Source organism: Peromyscus maniculatus, chromosome 18 (assembly GCF_049852395.1).
Source record: "Peromyscus maniculatus bairdii isolate BWxNUB_F1_BW_parent chromosome 18, HU_Pman_BW_mat_3.1, whole genome shotgun sequence".
Classification (NCBI taxonomy): Eukaryota; Metazoa; Chordata; class Mammalia; order Rodentia; family Cricetidae; genus Peromyscus; species Peromyscus maniculatus.
Window position 1 is genome coordinate 4,134,675 of NC_134869.1, and position 22,450 is coordinate 4,157,124.

The window sequence follows — 22,450 nt, forward strand, 5'->3', positions numbered from 1 at the left end:
CCTGTGCTTTATCCAACCTTGGTTTCAACAATTCTTACTCCTATAACCCTCCTCTTTCTCTTTAATTAGATTCCCAGAGCTCCACTCGTAGCCTAGCCGTGGATGTCTGCATCCAGATTCCTCAGTCCTTGGATGGGGTTTCTGGCAGGACTATTAGGGTGTTTGGCCATCCCATCACCAGAGTAGGTCAGTTCTAGCTGCCTCTCGACCATTGCTAGCAGTCTATTGTGGGGGTATCTTTGTGGATTTCTGTGGGCCTCTCTAGCACTTTGTTTCTTCCTTTTCTCATGTGGTCTTCATTTATCATGGTCTCCTATTCCTTGTTCTCCCTCTCTGTTTTTGATCCAGCTGGGATCTCCCACTCCCACAGGCTCTCTTTCCCTCGACCCTCGCCCTTCATTACTGCCACTCATGCCCAAGTTGTTCATGTAGATCTCAGCCATTTCTCTGTCATTGGGCGATCCTCGTGTCTTTTTTGGGGTCCTGTTTTCCAGGTAGCCTCCCTGGTGATGTGAGTAGCAGTGCAGTCATCCTTGTTCCACCTCTAGTATCCTCCTATGAGTGAGTACATACCATATTTATCTTTCTGAGTCTGGGTTACCTTACTCAGGATGATTTTTTCTAGATCCATCCATTTGCCTGCAAACCTCATGATGTCATTGTTTTTCTCTGCTGAGTAGTATTCCATTGTGTATATGTGCCACAATTTATTTATCCATTCTTCAGTTGAAGGGCATCTAGGTTGTTTCCAGGTTTTGGCTATTACAAACAATGCTGATATGAACATAGCCTGGACTGGTCTACTCTGGTGACCCGTCTAGCGAATAACCTAGCTGCCATCATAGAGCCTTTGTCCAGTGACTGATGGAGATAGATGCAGAAATCCAAGGCCAGGTACCAGGCTGAGCTCAGGGAATCCAATTGATGAGAGAGAGGAGGGATTCTGAAGGTGAGGGTGTCAAGATCATGATGGGAGGATGTGCAGAGATGACCGTCCACACTAGTGGAAGCCCATGAACTGTGGACTGGTGGCTGTGGAGTCCCCATGGACCTGGACTAGGCCCTCTGGATACAGAAGATGGTCGTTTGGCTCAAACTGTTTGGGGAGCACCCAGGAGGGAGATCAAGATCTGTCCCTGGTGCATGGGGAGGCTTCTGGGAAGCTAGTACCTGTGGTGTGATGCCTTGTACAGCCTTGGTGCAGTGGGAAGGGGCTTGGACCTGCTTAGACTCAGTTTGCCAGCCTCTGCTGACTCCCCATGGGGACCTTGATTTGGGGGATGTGCGGATGTGGGGTGTCTTGGAAAAGAGTGCTGGTGGTGGGAGGAAGGAAGAGGGGAGAACAGTGGGTGATATGTGGAGTGAGTAGAAAATTTCTTAATAAAGAATAATGAAAAAATCATTAAAATCAGTAGCAATCAAAAAAAGAATTTTGGCATGCAAAAAGAAAGAAAGCAAATCTGAATTAACATGTTCTATTGGTTCTCAACCAATAAAATCTCAGTTATAGAAGAAAAACTGTTGGGAAATTCTTCTTGTTATTTCTAGATGAAGAGTAAGCATTGTGCTACCCTCAAAGCCAAACAGGATTTTGGGAAGATGGCCTCAATTAAACCAGCTATATAATCACAGAGCTTGAAATGCTTTTCCTGTCTGAGCAAAATCTGGAAGAAGAGAAGTTATACAGTTGCCCAGCAGGGATTCCTCTTTGCTGTCTCAGCCTGGAGGCCTGTGGTAACAGTTGCAGTAGGAAAGCCCCCCTGGGAGTCTTCCAGTCACATCACTGTATCTTGGGAATCCAAAATTTCCTGGTCTTCACCAAGTTCTGGATAGCCAGTAAGTGTTTTTAGACTTACTTGATGATGGTGATTTACTATAATCTGAAGGTGCAGAGGAAGAGGAAGGAGAAACTGAAAACTTGCATGTGCTTGGTGTCAAATGGTATCTGAGGGAATAGTAGATATCCATCTAAGGAAGATCCTGAAACATCTACACATTGTTAGTAACATCTTGGACAACATCATTGCTCTAGAAGCATGGAAGTTCCATGCACAGAATGAAGCATGATCAAGCATGACCCACCCCATTGTAATAGTGCTACTACCCCATCATAAAGGATGAAGACACCATCGATGTTGTGCCACAATACACAGATGCTTGTTTCTATACAATACACATATACATGGGCCCACATTTATACATTTAACAACATGTATTTGTTTACACCTTTGCATGCACACACATACATACACACACATAGAAATATACTTTGAAATTAAATTAGACATACAATAAATTGACATATCAAGAAATTAAAAAGAAACAAACTTTGTAGTATTTGTATACATGTATATGGTATGCATGTTGTATGCAGAGCTATGAGTATAATTATGTTCATGTTTTTATATGTATCTATATGGTATACATAATGTGTACACCCATATCTAACTGCATATACATGTGTACATATAAATATAAAAATAAACTGAAATCCCAACTCACAAACACCAGCCAAGGAGGCAGCAAACTTTCTGAGTGGCCACCTTGTTGTGTTAGCTCTTTTCTGCCTTCAACTCTAAGTGCCTGTTATGTTTTTTGAAAGGCATAACTTTTTTTTATAACATTTTCTTTTGTGTATACTTTTTATTTTATTTTACAATAAATAATAATAATTCTACATATCAACCACAGATCCCCTTGTTCTACCCCCTCCCGCCCCCCTCTCCTTCCCCCCAGCCCACCCTCCATTCCTATCTCCTCCAGGGCAAAGATTCCCTTGAGGATTGAGATCAACCCGGTAAATGCAGTTCAGGCAGGTCCAGTCCCCTCCTCCCAGGCTGAGCCAAGCGTCCCTGCATAAGCCCCAAGTTTCAAACCAACAACTCATGCACTGAGCACAGGACCTGGTCCCACTGGAAAGGCATAACTTTTTAATTCACAACAGAGACACCACATTTGCCCTATTAGAAAATATATAAAATGTAACTTTCAAAAAGCAGAAATATGAGAAATAAGCTTTGCTTTCATTATCTAGAAATGAATATTAAAACTTCCTTCAACACTTTTTTCTATAACTGCATATGATTTCAGTAGTTTAATATTAATACTAATCTTAATTTTTTTCTCCCCTGAATAATGCAGCCTTCAATATATATAAGTCATGAGGTATCATTCTCCGTGATGATAGTGGCCACCACTGTCTCTATCTAAAACATCTTTTAGTTACCTAGAAGTCGAGTTGTTAATTCCTGCATGGACTAGTTTATGTTTCTGTGTAGACTTTGGAAACATTTAATGCACTAGTCTTTGAAGACACAGAGGTAACCAGGGTGAGTAGCGTGGGAAGGAGATGGCTTGGGCGGGCTGACTGCATGTATGGGAAAGTTCTAGTTCAATGGGTGAAAGGTCATGTCTGAAGTAATTGGAGGCAAAAAGGCAGAACACAAGAGAAAGGTATTTCTGACTGCATGCTGCTACTCAGTGTAGAACAACAGATCAGCTCTTACCCACTGCATGACACATGGCTATCCCAGATTTCTACTTAGCATGGTGAGTTGATTGTCCTTGGGCTTGCTCTGCAGTGGTATCTATAAAGATAATACAGGTCTAAAAGCATTTGTAACAAATACAGATAAATGTACAACCCTTTACCAGATATTCTGCATCTGAACTGGTTTATACCAAAGTCCATGCTCAAAGGGTGGTCCAAAAGTAAAATTCTTTTTTGATTCCATTGTTCTGTGTAATTATGGTGGATACCTACTGTCTTAGTTAGGGTTTCTAGTGCTGTGAAGACACACCATGACCACAGCAACAACTATAAGGAAAACATTTAATCAGGTGGCTTACAGTTTCAGAGGTTTAGTTCATTATGATCATGGCAGGACAAGGAGGCATGCAGGCAGACATGGTGCTGGAGAAGGAGAAAAATGTGGAGATGAAGCTACATCTTGATCCACAGGCAGCAAAAAGTGCTCTGAGACACTAGGCATGGCATGAGCATAAGAGATCTCAACCCTCCCCCACTGTAACATAATCCTCCAACAAGGCCACACTCTGTCCAACAAAGCCACACCCCCTAATACTGCCAATCCCTATGAGATTATGGGGGCTTCTTACTTTCAAATTAACAAACCTCCAAGATATACTTAGAAGGCATAATAGAACAGATTATGGTGGGGCTAATAGAAGATGTTTTTGAGAGGAGAGTACTTTTTTTAAAAAGAGGAGAGTCTTATCATTGGTTCTACCCATCTTAGGTTCCTTGTTAGGGACTCCACAACAAAACAGAGATTACCAAGTGAAAAGCATATTCACTTACCTAGTGCAAACTTTCACAGCACAAGTCTTCCTAAGGTAGAAAAAAACCCGACAAGCACTTAGACATGAGATAATTTTTTCAAGATTGTTTTCATCCAGAATTAATTGTCATTGCATAGAATATCCTGTGCTTAAGAAGTAATCCTTAAACGTGCATGTTTTCAAATAATATTAAGCAAATATTGTAATTTACAATTTAAAAAGTCAGGTACATTAATAGCAAAATTTTGGAGTTCACTTAAGTCCAGTATCAAATTACTTAAATATAACAGCATATAGTATTGATGCCCAGGCACTGAATGAACAAGGCAGATGGGAGAAGATGAGCACAGCATCATCAGTTGCGATCCTTCAACACCTCACTGTCATTTGCCCTGGGGAGCCTCTAACCCCGAATCTCAGAAGCCTCTGTACGCAGCCAGACAGCACTCTTATTTGGAGAGGTCCCTCTTGGACCCAACTTAATGAGCTTCCAGCTATCAGGGGAAAGGATGGAAAGAGGTATCTCTCACTGAAACTGTTTGATATGTATGGAAGTATAAGAGCAACTGTTACTCTTGTACATGCCTGCACTGTCTTTGAACAGGTCTCATTCCCTGGTCTATGCCAACCCTAGCCAGACTACCAAGTGTGAAAGACAAGAACAAAGCCTTTGACACAAACATCTCACTTGTGCCTAAAGTCTCCACAAGATGAACAAGCAAACAGGAATAGTCCATCCCCAAGAGTCCTCATGCCTCCACCAAATAGCAGTCACCACAAGGTTCACATACTCCTGCCAAAAGCTGTCCCAAGTGACACCCAGCAGCCCCAGAACACTCCTTAGTTTTGTGTGGGGTAACATCCTAGGACAGTTCAGAGTGACCCATGGAGAACATGGAGATGGGGAAAGCGCATCAGTCCTGCTGTGGTGATCATGTCAAGAGGAATTACTGACCCAGCAGGCAGTTAGAGACCTGAACAAGGCTACCAAAGAAAGGGAATCTTCCAAACACTCATCTGGTCTCATATCAGGTTTCTGTCCCCAAATTCTACAATGTGTAGGGACAGAGGTGCACATGGCTCCAGAAGAGATGGGCCCTTCCTCTAGATTTCATTATGGTCCTGATCCTTGGAGTTGGCTATACCCTTCATGGTTACCAGAGTTCCTTACATACCACAAAATGATGCCTTTATATATCCCCCATAGTTTTCAATACTTCTACCCTTCCCTACTCGGTGGCCTTTCCTGATACTCAACTCCTGGTGGGCCCAGTCATTTCACCCATGCCGTGGACATGCACCATGACTCGGGGCCAGCACTCTGCCTCTTAGAGCATGTAGTAGACCTGAGGTTGTATTCTAGAGTTGATGGAAAGTGGAATGTAATGAAATGTGTGTCAAAATGAAAGCAATATGAGTCAAGCAGATGAATGGCAAATAGTGAAGGTTTTCAGATCGTGTCCTCTCTGTGTGCCTTCATCAGTCTTCAGATATGAGGCTGCACCTTTCCTCCATGGAGAGACATGTGGTGCTTCTGCCCTGCTTCAGGAAATTGTCAGAAAGTCCTTTCTAGGTTGTATGAGCAGTTTCAGGGGAAGATATGAGTCCTTTCTCACATTAATTCATCCACTCAAAGAACTTCCGATGTCAAGCCCCATGTTTTGAGATAGCATATTCTGAATGCCATCAAGTATGAAATAAAGCCAAAAGTCTGGGCATAATTAATGACTGTGTTCATATTTGATCCTGAAGTGCAACATTTATATAAATTTAAAGATGAATCTCAGTATATCATGTTCTGTGCATGTCATTTTGCATCAACTTTTCAGTAATTCTTGTTTTAAGATTATCTAGAGATTGAAATATACAAGGTAATTCATCTAATTGGAATGTTTTTTCACTAAGTCTTTGAGACATTAGTATTCTAAAACATGTAGTAACCACAAAGGTTACTTAAGTTCTGAAGTATCTTGCAAATTTTGATCCATGTAGGAATGTTATATTGGGATAAGTATGTGATTATTGCTGAAACTGGTTAAATGCTGAAAACTGAACTGTTCACAGTGGTCTCAGAGCACTAATGACTAATAGCGTTAGACCTGAGAAGTGCACGGGGCACAAAGGACATACTCTCAACGGCACAATGCCAAGAAGGAACATGGCATTTCAATGACTCACCCTGGAACCTTCCTTGGTGCTTTTTCACTGGTTATTTCCAGTGAACTCACTTACCTGCATGTCAGAGTAACTTCACTTTTGCCTTTTCCTATTAGTTACTCTGGACCAGCAGTTTCTTCAAGCTAAACACACAGTAACCCTCCTCCTGTCAAGAATTCTTACCCCTAGGGTGAGCTTTTATTAAGAGTATCATTCATTTGAAATAAAATTCTGCACAAATTTTCACAATGCCCTTTAATATTGAAGTATTCTCTAAGTTTCAGAACCACTGGAAAACCCTCTAAGTCAGAAAGCCACGAGTTGATCATGAAAAGTACCAGGGAAGGGCCACTGAGATGCCTAGTTGGGTGGAAGGAAAGAGCTTACTCCTCCTAATTTGTTCATTGACCTCCATATGAACAGAATGTGAAAATGGCATGGTGTGTATTGTGTGTTCATTCTCTCCCTATTGATGTATGTATGTATGTATGTATGTATGTATGTATGTATGTATGTAAGTATGTAAGTATGTATGTATGTATGTAAGTATGTAAGTATGTATTCCCCCCCACTCAATAAGTAAATGGATATTTGTTATTATTTTAAATTCTGATCAGTAGATTTCCATACACTCATCATATGAAATAATTGATTTTTAAAATAATGAAAAAATTGAATGCAACTCACAACTGTTTGTAATTCCAGTTCCAGAGGATTCAACACCATCACACAGGCATATATGAAGGCAAAACACCAATGCACATAAAATAATGAATAAACGATTAAATTTTTGTAGGAGCTAGTGGGGTCAGGAGCCTCACAAGCATACCACAGAACTAACTAACCTAGGCTCATAGTGACTTAGAGACTGAACCACAAATCACGGAGCATGCATGGATCTTACCTAGGCCCTCTGCATATATTTTACAGTTGTAGAACTTGGTCTTCTTATGAGACTTTTAACAGTGGGAGCAGGGCTTGTCTCTAACTTCTGCTTTGGGGACCTAGTCCTCCTATAGAATTGCTATATCCAGCCTTTCTTTCTTTCTTTCTTTCTTTCTTTCTTTCTTTCTTTCTTTCTTTCTTTCTTTCTTTCTTTCTTTCTTTCTTTCTTTCTTCCTTTCTTCCTTTCTTCCTTCCTTCCTTTCTTCCTTCCTTCCTTCCTTCCTTCCTTCCTTCCTTTCTTCCTTTTCCTTCCTTCCTTCCTTCCTTCCTTCCTTCCTTCCTTCCTTCCTTCCTTCCTTCCTTCCTTTCTTTCTTTCTTTTGTTTGATTGTTTGAGCTGAGGACTGAACCAGGGCCTTGATCTTGCTAGGCAAGCACTCTACCACTGAGCTAAATTCCCAACCCCATACATCCAGCCTTAATAGAAGAGGTCATGCCTAGTCTCACCACACCTTGATATAACACGACAGGCAGATGTCCATAGTAGGCCTGCCCATTTCTGAAGGGAAAAAAGAGAAAGAAGAATGGATGTGGAGCAGGAAGAGAGGAGGTGGGGGGAGGGGATGAGAGGAGAGGACAGAGGTGAAACTTTGGTTAGGATGTAAAAACAAAAATAAACAAATAAATAAAAACATTCATTCCAATGAAGGGAGAATATTGGTGTTATATTTAAATTTGAGATACTAAAAGAATGTCCCTCAAGGGACATTACCACTTATTCTGACTTTATAATGTGTTTGCAGTTGTACAGGAACAGTTAAATCATGCTAGGAATAATTTTGAGCTGGTCTAATACACAATGTGTTTCCCTTGTACTTGGAATAATTATATCATGTTTAGGCATTATTTTGACCTGGTTATTGTTTTACATTTGGAAATTAATCATGACATAAAAAGATATAATTGTGTATGTCAAGTTTGCATGGGGTGCAGTTGTGATAGCTATTTTTAGTTGTCAAATTTATTACATCTGGAATTAACTAAGACCCAAAAATGGAGGGGCACACCTGTGAGATATTTTTGCTTAATTTGAAGAGAAAAGATCCACATGGAATTCAGGTTTTTGCAGTTGGGAGACATTCTTTTAACTGGATTTTGATGAGGAAAGAAACACCTTTAAATCAGGTGTTGTGAGCCCCCAAACCTGACCTGTAATCTCAGGCAGGCCTTGTGCTGGAAGCCCATGTGCAGAAATGGAGGAAGGGAGCTTTTGCTCTTTAGCTGCTTGCTCTCACCTTGCCAGCAAGTCCATTCCTTCACTGGCATTGGAGCCAACTTCTTTGGGATTCCAGACTATACTACTGATGGGTGAGACATCAAGTGTAGTGGACTGAGAAACTGCTGGATTCTTGGACTTTGTCATCATAGCCAGCCAATGTTCAATTATCTGAACCACAGCCTCTAAGTCATACTAAAAAATAGCCTTCTGTATATATAGAAATGCATCCTTTAAGGTGTTACCCAATAGAACCCTGAGCAATGCACCAGACAGAGATAGACCTTTTAGAGTAGTTTGGTCCTCACAACAGCATTATCTCAGTTATGAATTACACAGAATCACTGGGCAAGAAAGTAAAGTAACACAAGTCTGAAATTTCTCAAACGGAACACACAGTAATCTAATTGAATGAGTAATTATATGAAATGGAGAGATTCTAGTTTAAGTGAGAAATGAAAAACCAGATGTCTTAGCTTCAGTGGGGTAAGACCTGGCACCCCCTCCCACACACACAGGAAGATCAGAGGACAGTAGGTTCTTTTTACCCTTGATGTGACAGCTCCAGTCTGGAGACCCAGGGGATAAATTCCTTTATACATTAAATCTCTGCCTCACTGTTAGTCTCAGGAGTCAGATCTATCCCAGAGGAGCTTCACCAGAGTAAATCAGTCTCTGGAAGAACTTTCTCAATAGAATCTGAGATCTGATGTGGTAAAAGAGAAGCATCAACCACCTCTCCCCTTTTTCAGTCTTGCACAGAATCACTCTGCACCAGAGACATGTGGCCCCTGACACAGGCTCCATCCACTCCACCTAGTCATGAGGTTCCATATCTGCCTCTCACTGTTTTAGAGTCCCCCCACAAAGGAAAGAAAAGGGGAATATAAATGAGACAATATAAACAATAATTAAAAAGAAGAAAAAGTAAAGCACTTCACTCCCCCGACCCCCATCTTTCCCACCTGTCCATCATCTTTCCATCATCTTAGTGGCATTAGGAGCTGCTGTATCTCATGCAGGTCTAGCATTGATGGTGTACTGAAGCCACGGGCCTTGAACCTGACCAACATCGCTTTACACAATGAGCATTTGCAAGTTAAGCTGTTGGACTTTCCCTACTTTTGTTCTGTCAACTCCCATCTCCAACTTTAATTGTGGATTTGTCAGTTTCCATCCACTTTCTCATCCAGGTTGGAGGATTCGTAGTTAAATACTTTTCAAGTGGAGTGTTCTGTCTGCCTGGAAAATTGATCCCTTTTCACCACACACATGTATATTATAGTATTTGTGTTATTCATAATAGATTCTTTACCTAGTAAAACTTATTGTTCCGCAGTTTACTTTGGCGGTAACATGGGTACTAGGACATTTTAAAGAACTCTGCCTTTTCCTGCCTCCTTACTCTGACACTCTGCCCATACATTTGTTTTCTATTCATCATAGAGTGAAATCTTTTGTGGTTGTTTATCTAGTCTGGCAATTTCTCTCTTATTAGACCTTTATGTTTATTGCAATTACATGGTTAGTTTGAGTCTTCTATCTTGATAATTTTAACTTCACAGGTTCTGTCCAGAATGTCTGTCTGTGTCTGCTTTTGGGTTTTTATTCTATTTATCCCCTCACCTAGATTGTTATTTAGACATCTTTTAAAAAAAGTTAATAGTTTTTTTTAGGCACTGGAGGCCCATGGGCTACTAGACTCAGAGCTCCTTCCTTGGTGACTTATGTCAGAAGCTGCCAGACCTCTGGAGCTCATCCATTGTGTGTTGTGTCAGCCAGACCAAATAATAGTTGATAGTTTACAGATTATTCATGCCAAAATTTCTGTCTTTTGTTATGGTGGATTTCAAAGCTTTTGTAATCCTTCTTAATTAAATATACATGACGTATGACAATGTGGTGATGGAATTAGGCACACTGTAACTTTCAGTGACTAAAACTAATGAAATGCTAAGAAAGCCCTTATAATGTTTAAATTTTATGCAGATTTATTTGCATCAACTTTATACAACACAGATTTCTTACGTGGTCCAATTATTTTATATACTACTGTAAATCTTTTAGGATTCTGGGTTCCAGAATGACCTTATAGTACTTATAATTTATTAACTACACTCCTTTATTCTTACAACTGAGAGTGTGAGAATGAACTGACGTCATGTACAGCATCCATGCAACCCTCTCTGCCTCTCTGGTTCCAGAAAACTCAATAGGGAAATTTGGAGAGAATACTTTTAAAATTCCACATATGTGTTTATAGGGGGAGGTATGTGCACAGGAGAGCAGTTCCCACAGAGATAAGGAGAGGCTCCAGATTTCCTGGAACTAGAGATATTGGTGTTTGAATATGAATCACTGCGATGGGTGATGGAAACTGAACTCAGGTTCTTTGAAAGAGTACAGTGTGTGTTTTTCTGTGAGGCCAACTCTAGCCCCATCATTCAAACATTTTAACAGAAGTTTAGAAGATAGTAAAAATGTAGTCATTATGTTTCGTTTTATTAAAATCTATAAGCCCTTATGCATATAAGTAATTCTTTTTCTGTTTTGCTACTTTTGAAATTAATCTTATTATTCTGTACATATTAATTATACAAAGTTTGTAATTTGTTCATATACATCCCATCACTACCCTATTTTACTTCCTCCATCTAAAATATGTGCCCTCACGCTTCCTCAAAAATTTTCCTCCTACTTTGATGTTTTTTTCTAGATTCCATTTATGAGACAAGATATGGGATATTTGTATTTGGAGAATTGTCTATTTCTTAAGTTTGATGATACATAGTTATAGCAATTTTCTTGAGGATTATATGATTAATTTTTTCTATAGTTTTTCTTTATTGAATTATCTTGCATTATTTGTGTATATCATGCTTTCTTTATCCATTAGTATATTGGTAGTCATCTAAGTTCATTCCATAAATCATCTGTGTTGTAGGTAGCACAATGATAAAAATTACAAACAAACTCACATACACACAAATACATAATCCAGTATAGTGAGTTCGCTTTTAGAAGCAGGCACACCCAGGAGTGACACAGCTGGTATGTCTATGTTAAATTTTCATTCATAACCATCATTATAGCATCCACAGTACCCAGTATGTTTATTTTACAATAAACACAGCATATATGCTCTTTTTTACACTTCCTGTGCAGCATTAAACAATTAGATTTGGTGAAAATTGTAATCATTAAAAAGACACTTAGAGCTGGAATTATGGGGCAATCTAAATATTATTCATCACCACAGGATCATTTGTCCTCTTCTGTGTTTACATTTTTTATATTTTACTAGTGTGAGAATGGGTTTGGGGACCCAAGAAAATGACCACATAATCTGTAGTGTTTGAGCCAGGCTATAAGTCCTGCTGCAAATTTATTTTAATGCAAGTGGTTGCCATGCCTTCCTTACTCTGAGTGGTCAGAGCTTGACCTCATATTACTGCATGGCTGGTTCCCTCAAAGTGGTCCACTTGGTAAGCAGAATGCACTTGTGAGTACCTAGTATAACTTTGCACACATATTTGTATCTCACATATATGTTGGCATTTGAGATACTGTCTCAAATATGGTCATTATGAAAAATTGTTTTCAGCATGCAGAAAATGAAACTCTGTTCTTTATCTTCTACTATACGCAAGCTCTGCACCAAATGCATCATAGATGTCAAAATGAGACCTGATACCCTGAAATTGTCAAAGGTCACAGTATAGTAAATACTCCCAATTCCAAGAACAGGTAAGGGATTTCTGAGTAGGACTCTCATCCAATAGCAAATGAGACCAAATTCAACAAATAGGATCTTATGAAATATTACTTTTTATTTCAGCATAAGCAAATATAATTTAAGTGGTGGCCTACAGAATATGAGAAAGTCACTGGGCAAATAGAGAGTGTGATAAGGTGGGGTGAGAGAGGTACGTACTCTCTTTTGGTGGAGTATTTCATAGGGTTAAGAAGTATTGGCTGGGGCTGGAGAGATGACTCAGGAGTGAAGAACAGTGACTGCTCTTCCAGAGGACCCAGGTTCAATTCCCAGCACCCACATGGCAGCTGACAACTGTCTGTAACTCTAGTTCCAGGGGACCTTTGCACAGACACACACAGGCAAAACACCAATGTACATAAAATAAATAGAAAGAAAGAGCTGGGCGGTGGTGGTGCACGTCTTAAATCCCAGCACCCAGGAGGCAGAGGCAGACAGATATCTGTGAGTTCAAGGCCAGCCTGAGCACTCGGGAGGCAGAGGCAGGCGGATCTCTGTGACTTCGAGGCCAGCCTGGTCTCCAAAGCGAGTTCCAGGAAAGGTGCAAAGCTACACACAGAAACACTATCTTGAAAAACCAAAGAAAGAAAGAAAGAAAGAAAGAAAGAAAGGAAGGAAGGAAGGAAGGAAGGAAGGAAGGAAGGAAGGAAGGAAGGAGAAAGAAAGAAAAAAGAAAGAAAGAGAAAGAAAGAAAGAAAGAAAGAAAGAAAGAAAGAAAGAAAGAAAGAAAGAAAGAAAGATAGATAGATTGATTGATAGAATAATTGGCTTCCTACTCCGCATCTCTGATTTTTCAGCTTTTGCCCCAATATCTGACTCTGGGTGATCACCTGCAGGTTCAAGTGACCATGTTCAGGACTGACTGTGAACATACCTATCTGTCCTCAACCAGACAGCTGGAAGAGGCAGCCTGTTGGTGGAAGACAAAGCCTACTAAGCCTTTGTCTCAGTACAGAAAATAAAAAGGAAGCCAGAAGTTGACCATTTGTATTACTTATCAGTTCCCCTTTATCTGTCTGCTTCCCAGGGAAGACTGTGGAATTCCTATTCCCTCAAATTAATGAGTTTATTGAGGTTAATACAGGAGAATAGGTATGGAATTAATTATAAGAACATGAATATCTGTAATGTGTGGCATCACAATGTCTCACATTAGAATGGGTGACTCATGAAGACTAGAATTCTGAATGTGTCTGCATGACTTGTTTGCAGCTGAATGAGACAGAGTGTCTCATTTCTTCAGTTCTCCTTAGTTACCACCTATTTAACCTTGGGAGCGGAAGAACCTTGTTAATCCTGTAAGTTTCAGCTTTTCCAGAGTATTATGGACCTCCATAGAAGTTTCTGAGACTTAAGGAAATAGCCCTACCCAGGGAAGAGCACACTACTTGGATACTCAATATCAAATGATCAATCCTGACAACATATATTCTAGCTATACAGAATGATTGGTTTACATTTAGGAATATATAACTACACACATATACACACATATGTATATATGTATAAGCTTATAACAGCAATTAATGAAAAGGCAGGTCATAAATTAGAAAGAGAGCAAGGAAGTGTATAGGGAAGATTTAGAAGGATAAATGAGAAGAGAAAATAATGTGATTATAATCTCAAATATAACAGAAAAGAATATCATATTATAATAAAGAAAATTGTTATACAACACTTCACCCTTTCCTTAAACTGTTAATTGTTTCCACAAGATCACTTTCTTCCATTGGGCTCTGCAAAGGCTGGAGAGCCACACACAAGTCCTGAAGTCCCTGATGAAGCAACCATTTAATTTTTTTCTCTTCTGTAAGCACAGCTCCATCATGCCCAGTGAATTGGCCATAATGTACTGCTTCTCTAATACATATATTTTTCTCTCTTTTTTCATTAAGAATTGTTTTCATTTTATATAACAAGCACAGATACCCCTCTCTTCCCTCCTCCTGCTTTTCCAGCATTTCCCCCTTCAACCCACCCCGTACTCCCTCCTCCAACAAGGTAAGGCCTCTCATGGGGAGTCAGCAGAGACTGGTCCATTCAGTAGAGGCAGGTCCAAGACCCTCCCTCTGCATCAAGGCTGTGCAAGGTGTACCACCATAGGTAGTGAGCTCCAAAAACCAGCCCATGCACCAGGGATGGATCCTGATACTAGATACTACTGCCAGGGGGCTCCTTAAGCAGATCAAGCTAAACAACTGTCTTGATTATGCAGAGGGCCTAGTCCAGTCCCACAGAGGCTCCATAGCTGTTGGTCTAAAGTTCATGAGTTCCCTCTAGTTTGATTTGGTTGTCTCTGTAGGTTTTCCCGTCATGATCTTGATGCCTCCTTACTCATAGAATCCTCTTCTCTCTCTTTGGCCAGACTCCCAGAGTTTGGCCTGGTGTTTGGCTGTGGATCTCTGGATCTGCTTACATCAGTTACTGGGTGAGGGCTCTATGATGACAGGGTATTCACCAATCTGATTACTGTACTAAGACAGTTCAGACACTCTCTCCACTATTGCTAGTCATCTAAGCTTAGGTCATCCTGATGGAGTCCTGGGAACTTCCCTAGCACCCAGTTACACCCTATCCCAGTAATTTCTCCCTCTATCATGGTATCTCCTTGCTCTTCCACTATGTCCCTGTTCCAGATCAACCATCCTGTTCCCTTATTTTCTCACCCCCAACCCCTTACCCTCCATCACCCCCCTCCTCCCCAGTTTCCTCATGGAGATCTCATCTATTTTCCTTCCCGGGGTGATCCATGTGTCCCTCTTAGGGTCCACCTTGTTACCTAGCTTCTCTGGAGCTGTGGGTTGTAGTCTGGTTATCCTTTGCTTTACATCTAGTATCCACTTATGAGTGAGTACATATCATGTTTGTCCTTCTGAGTCTGGGTTACCTCACTCAGGATAACATTTTCTAGTTCTATCCATTTGCCTGAAAACTTCATGATGTCATTGTCTGTTACTGCTGCATATTATTCCATTGTGTATATGTACCACATTTTCTCATCAGTTGAGGGTCTTCTAGGTTGTTTCCAGGTTCTTGCTATTACAAATAATGCTGCTATGAACGTAGTTGAGCATGTATCCTTGTAGTATGACTGAGCATTCCTTGGGTATATGCCCAAGAGTGGTATAGCTGGTTCTTGAGATAGATTGATTCCCAATTTTATGAGAAACCTCCATACTGATTTCCAAAGTGGCTGTACAAGTTTGCATTCCCACCAACAGTCGAAGAGTGTTCCCCTTGCTCTGCATTCTGTCTAGCATAAGCTTTTATCAGTGTTTTTAGCTTAGCCATTCTGACAGGTATAAGATGATATCTCAGGGTCATTTTGATTTGTATTTTCCTGATAACTAAGGATGTTGAATATTTCCTTAACTCTCTTTTGGCCATTTGAGATTCTTCTGTTGAGAATTCTGTTTAGATCTGCACCCCATTTTTAATTTGATTGTTCAGTATTTTGATATCTAGTTTCCTGAGTTCTTTACATATTTTTTAGATCATCCTTCTGTCAGATGCGGGGTTGGTGAAGATCTTTTCCCATTCTGTAGGCTCTCATTTTGTCTTATTTACTGTGTCCTTTGCCTTACAGAAGCATCTCAGTTTCAAAAGGTCCCATTTATTAATTGTTGCTCTCAGTGTCTACGCTACTGGTGTTAGATTTAGGAAGTGATCTCCTGTGCCAGTGCATTCAAGACTACTTCTACTTTCTCTTCTATCAGGTTCAATGTAACTGGATTTATGTTGAGGTCTTTGATGCACTTAGACTTGAGTTTTGTGCACGGTGACAGATATGGATCTATTTGCAGCCTTCTGCATGTTGACATCCAGTTATGCCAGCACGATTTCTTTTTTCCATTGTGTAGGTTTGGCTTCTTTGTCAAAAATCAGGTGTTCATAGGTATGCAGATTAATGTCAGGATCTTCAATTCAATTGATTGGTTCACATGTCAGTTTTATGCCAATACTAAGTTGTTTTTATTACTGTAACTCTGTAGCAAAAGTGGAGGTCAGGGATGGTGTTGCCTCCAGTGGTTGCTTTATTGTACAGGATTGTTTAAGCTATTCTGGGTTATTTGTTTTTCTATATGAAGTTGAGTATTGTTCTTTCCAGGTCTGTGAAGAATTGTGTTGGGATTTTGATGGGGAACACATTGAATCTGTAGAATGCTTTTGGTAAGATTGCCATTTTACTATGTTAATATTACCTATCCATGAGCATGGGAGATTTGTCCATTTTGTGATATCTTCTTCATTTTCTTTCTACAGATACTTAAAATTCTTATCATACAGCTCTTTCACTTGCTTAGTTAGAGTTACCCCAAGGTGTTTTATATTATTTGTGGCTATTGTAAAGGTGATGTTTTTCTGATTTCTTTTCAGCCCATTTATCAGTTGTATATAGGAGAGCTACTTTTTTTTTAGTTAATCTTGTATCCTGCTGCATTACTGAAGGGGTTTATTAGCTGCAGGCATTCCCTGTTACAGTTTTGGGGGTCACTTATGTAGACTATCATATCATCTGGAAATAGAAAAAGTTTGACTTCTTCCTTTCCAATTTGTATCCCCTTGCTCTCCTTTTGTTGTCTTATTGCTCTAGCTAGGACTTTGAGTACATATTGAATAGATATGGGGAGAGTGGACAGCCTTGTCTTGTTCTTGATTTTAGTGGAATTGCTTAGAGTTTCTCTTCATTTAATTATATGTTGGCTGTTGGCTTGTTGTAAACTGCCTTTATTAGTTTTAGGTATGTTCCTTGTATTCCTGATCTCTCCAAGACCTTTATCATGAAGGGGTGTTACTTTTGAGACTTCTTTGTTCCTAAAAATGTCAGTTGAAATCAAGATTTGGAATTTTATCAGGCTACAACATCGTGCAGTATAACACCATTTGTATTACGCTATGTCCATATTCATTGGTTACCCAGATGAGAGCTTGAATCATATGGTGAGTAGCACATCCTGGTGTGCATGTATTGAGGATGGTATGTCTTGTAAATGAAATGTATGTGTTCCACACAGTTGGCACTCAGGATATCAACTTATATCTGTATATGAAGTTTGAGTGGCTAAGATTTTCAACAAACATTCTTCTGTGTTTCTCTTTTGAGGCCTTGATTGACTATAAAATATCAAGGTCTGGGATCAGAATTCCGTCTAACTACCAAATATGTTAATGTTGTCCATTTCCTTTCATCTCTAAGGGAGCCATTGGCTCCATTGAGAACATGGTATTTCTGGATCCCTTTTGATTAGAGTGTTGGATGAAGAAGAAAATATTCTGCCCACACATCCTAAAGTTCAGGGCTTAAGGGTTTAATTCTTGCTTAGTAGGCTGCAGGTCTCCACTGATAGCAGTTTATGGTCAGGCATGTTTCTCTTCTTGGATTGCCTGGACTTCTTTCACACAGGTCTTGGTCCTTGGCTACTTGATCAGTGTTTGGTCTAGGAAGAGTTCATTGTGGTTGGGGCAGGCTCCATTTAAATTATCTCTTCAAACTGGACTTCCTAGGGTCAACATTAAGTCTGGCCACATATCTCTCATTGGGTTGGCAGGAGCTCCCTTGATTTTAGGGTTTGTGGTTTCTCTTCATCAAGGTCTGTGGTTGTCTTGTAACATTTGATTTTGCCTAGTTTGTTCTATGAGCTTTGTATGAGCTCTGAATTCTTCCCAGTCAATATTTGCCTCAGACCTCCTTCATTTGGTGCTTGGTGTTTTCAGAATAAGGATTAGACCTGGACATAGATGTTTTCCTGGTTTTCTCTTGGTGTTCTTTCTTTAAGGGGATGGCCCAGTCCCACTTCTCTTCTTTATTACGTCCCAGACATATTCATAGTGAGGACTGGAATCAGGCCCACTAATTTTGTTGGTTTTGGCCTGGTCATTTTCAGCCTTAAGGTTATGAAGTGGCCCGCATCTCTTCTTGCTTAGGCCCATACTTCATCAGGGTAAGGATTATAGACAGACAGTTTTTTTTCTTGGCCTCTTTCATTTAAGAGAATGTCCCTGGTATTCTTCTCTCCTTGTTTTATCTCAGGCTTTTGTCAGGGCAAGTGTTAGGCCTCTGTGTTCCCTTTTCTTGCTTTGTCCTGGCCTCTCATTTGAGGGATTGGTCTGGGCCCACGACCTTTCTTCATTTGGCCCAGTCTTCAGGGTCAGAGTTATGCTGAGGCCAACTTCTCATCTTGGTGAGGGTCCTGGCTTTAGTCCAGGTAAATATGAGGCATGGATATTCTCCTTTTCTTTCTTTGAGCCAGGTCTTTTTCTTCTGAGGGATAGGGTAGGACACATTTCCCTTTTGGTTGGGGCCAGCTTCCTTCAGGGTCAAGGTTAGGCATGGCCATTCTTTTCTTTTCTTTTTGTTGCATTACATTTTGTTACTTTTCCTTCTCCTTTGGCCTTGGCTCTTCCATTTAATGGACTGGCCCAGGGATACCTCTGTTTTTCCTCTGGGTCAGAGCTTATTCAGCTTCAGGTTTTGGTGCAGGCCTCTTTTAGGTCAGGGTTTGGCAATTTTATTCTTAGGGTTGGTCTCTGGCTTTTCTAGATAAGGGAAAGCCATTGCTAATTTAGGCTTTATTCCTGGTCTTCATCAGGTTCATCCTCAGGCCTTGGAATACTTTTGTCTTGACATCTTGGTTTAATGGTTAATCCTGGTATACTTTCACTTTAGATACTTAGCATGGGCTTTTTCAGGGACCATGTTAGCCTAGGCTATTTTCAGGGTATGGTGATATCCAGGCAGTTTTTGTGTTAGAGTTAAGCCTGCTTACATTGATATTCTGGAACTCTCTAGTACCTGTTTCTCTTTAGGATTGAAGCAATGGATACTTTGGACTCCAGGTTTGCCTGAAGCTACTTTGTAATTTGTAATTAGCCTTGGATTATGCTCAACCTTTCTGAGAAAATTTAACATTTGGATATTGATAGATGACTGTAATTACAGCCCTTCTCTTATATCTCAAGTCTATTCTGAGGAACATTGGCTCTTTCCAAGGGAAGTGGGCATAGACACCAACACACACAGCAGAGACTCCAGATTAAATAAACTGCATATTACACAAACAGAAAGGGGAAGTAGGGAGGAGTCAGTGGTGCTTGGAAGAGTCCTTGCTGTTGAATTGGTGACTGTGGTCATGGTAAAGAGGCACCATGAGCTCATGTGGAAAATTGTTGCTTCTGAGTAGAGATAACAAAATAGAGTCCCAACAAGGTCCTTGCTGCCTTTCCTTCCTTCTGTGACCTGCTCCCATGAAGGCATATCACAGGCAGTTAATATAACAGCAGAGGATGGTCATCCATTGATAGGCACATGAGGGTTGTGCAGATCTCTATGGGGCCTCTTATGCAGAGTGGGCATGGTGTCCCCTCCTGTAGGTCATTCATGGCATGCACTATGAGGGTGCTCCTTTGGTCCTTGCTATGGAAACATTTCTCAAAATGTCATTTGTCTTCTACCTTGAAAACCCCTGGAACAATGAACCATGCCTTAGTGATCCCTTTCAAGAAAGCTCCTTGTCTTGTCCTCTCACTGATGTGTGATCAGGTCTTTCCACAAAGAATGTCTGCACTGATTTACCAGAAATTGATTCCTGCTCACATTATTTTAGTTGTGAACCACAGGCCACTTTAATAGAGTGAGCTGCCAACCTGTCAAGGGCACACATGTAACCATGACAATGATTCCTTATGGAAAGTCACAGAGGCCAGGCCTCACTCTGCTCAGGGGAGCACAAAGGTGGTCAAGCTATGCAGATGTTTTTGGAGTGGTAATTAGGGAAGGTGCCCGAAGGCAACAGCTATCATCATTGCTTGGGGACAGCTTCCCATCCAATCATCCTCTCCTACTACAGAAGTTCACTGCTGAGAAGAGGAAGGTCAGTGGGGATGGGGCAGACTCAGGCCATACGTACACAGTTCAAATACTGGTCGATCATTTCTGAGACTCAGTTTATCATCAAGATTCTCTTATCATGAGGCTTGTATTGTTCCATTTGCAGTACCTGGGCCTTGGGGAACAGAGCTGTTTGAAATTTGTCCTCTAGCCTGTCCCTTCACCAACATTAAACACAACTTGCAGTGGGATTGACCAGAAAGCAGAAAGCCATGAGGCTGTCCCTACCTCCTCTCCTCATGGTAGTTGATGACTTCTGAGGCTGTCACTCACTGGGTAGCAGTGTAACAGCAGTTCGTCCTGTTCCATTTTGAAAGTGGAGTCCTGGGACAGGTGCTGACTCTGCCTCAGCTATTGTCACCTTTCTAACAAATGCTAGTGGAGATTAGTAGTAGAAAACAATGGACATATCCCACTTTGAGAAAATCCCTTCCCATTCTCCCATTGTCCTTTGCCTTCATGCCTCTCTCCTTCCCTGACAGTTTATCTCTCAAGGCTGGTCTCAGATTTCCTGCAATACTCCTAACTCAGTCTCCTTAGTGTTGGGTTTCCTATTTATTCTTTTTACCATGGATGCTTTTTTCTTGCCCTAACATGGCATTTGAAGGGTAGTGGGAAGGAGGCATCTTAGAGATCTGAGGAGTTAGTCAAGATATCAGTGTTCATTTCCTCTATCTTATTGTAGATGAAAATCCTCAGTTAAGAATTGTGGCATGCAAAAAGGAAGAAAACAAAACTGAATTAACATGTTTTTCTACTGGTCCTCAACCAATAAAATCTCAGTTATAAAAGAAAAACTCTTCCTGTTATCTCTAGATAACAGTTACTGTAAGCATTATGCTATCCTCAAAGCCAAACAGGATTTAGGGAGGGTGGCCTCAATAAAACCAGCTATCTAATCACAGAGCTTGAAATGCTTTTCCTGTCTGCAGCAGGTGAATCCGGAAGAAGAGAATTTACAGGGTTGCCCAGCAGAGATGCCTCTTTGCTGTCTCAGCCTGGATGCCTGTGGTAACAGTTACAGTAGGAACGCCCCACCTGGAAGTCTTCCAGTCGACATCATTGTATTCTGGGAACCCACAATTTCTTGCTCTTCACCAAGTTCTGGATAGCCAGTAAGTGTTTTTAGTTTTACTTAATGGTGATGATTTACTATAATCTGAAAGTACAGTGGAAGAGGAAGGAGAAACTGAAAACTTCCATGTGCTTGGTGTCAAATGTTATCTTAGGGACTTAACATGTGACATAGATTGTAGATATCCATCTAAGAAAGATCCTGAAACATCTACACATTGTTAGTAACATATTGGACAACGTCAGTGCTCTAGAAGCATGGAAATTCCATGCACAGAATGAAGCATGATCAAGCATGCCCCACCCCACTGTAATAGTGCCACTAGCCCATCATAAAGGATCAGGGCACCATCATTGTTGTGCCACAATACACACGTGCTTTTTCACACACTATACTCACATATATGTGCCCATATTCGTAAATTTAAAAACATGTATTTGTCTACACCTTTGCATGCACACACACATACCCACACATAGAAATATACTTTGAAATTAAATTAGACATACAATAAATTGGGGTAACAAGAAAATAAAAAGAAACAAACATTTGTGGTATCGGTACACATGCATATGGTATGCATGTTGTATGCAGAGCTATGGGTATAGTTATGTGCATGTTTTTATGTACAACCATATCTAACTGCATAAATATGTATATATAAAAATATAAAGATAAACTGAAATCCTAAGTCCCAGACACCAGCCAGGAAGCAGCAGAACCTTTTGAGTGGCCAGCTTGCTGTGTTAGCTCTTTTCTGCCTTCAACTCTGCATATCTGTTATGTTTTTTGGAAAGGCATAACTTTTAAATTCAAAACAGAGTTACTGCATTTGCCTTATTAGAAAATATGTAAAATATAACCTTCAAAAAGAAATATGAGAAATAATCTTTGCTTTAGTATCTAGAAATGAATATCAAAACTTCCTTCAACACTTTTTTCAATTACTGTGTATCACTTCAGTAGTTTAATATTAATCTTATTTGTTAATTTTTTTCTCCACTGAATAATGCAGCCTTAAATATATATGTCATGAGGTATCATTCTCCACAATGGTAGTGGCCACTACTGTCTCTATCTAAAACATCTTCTA

At 40.3% G+C, this 22,450-nt stretch overlaps 1 protein-coding gene across 4 annotated transcripts in view; it reads left to right on the plus strand.

Moving 5' to 3' along the window:
* Nucleotides 1–22,450, plus strand: part of LOC121830722 (disks large homolog 5-like) — a 249,446-nt gene that overhangs the window by 175,685 nt on the left and 51,311 nt on the right. For 3 of the 4 annotated variants that reach the window (XM_076554249.1, XM_076554251.1, XM_076554246.1), the window contains 2 exons: nucleotides 1,549–1,836; nucleotides 21,215–21,397. The gene's annotated coding sequence lies outside the window, so the exon portion shown is untranslated. The remainder of the gene's footprint in view (nucleotides 1–1,548; nucleotides 1,837–21,214; nucleotides 21,398–22,450) is intronic. The other variant, XM_076554250.1, reaches the window with a different exon arrangement.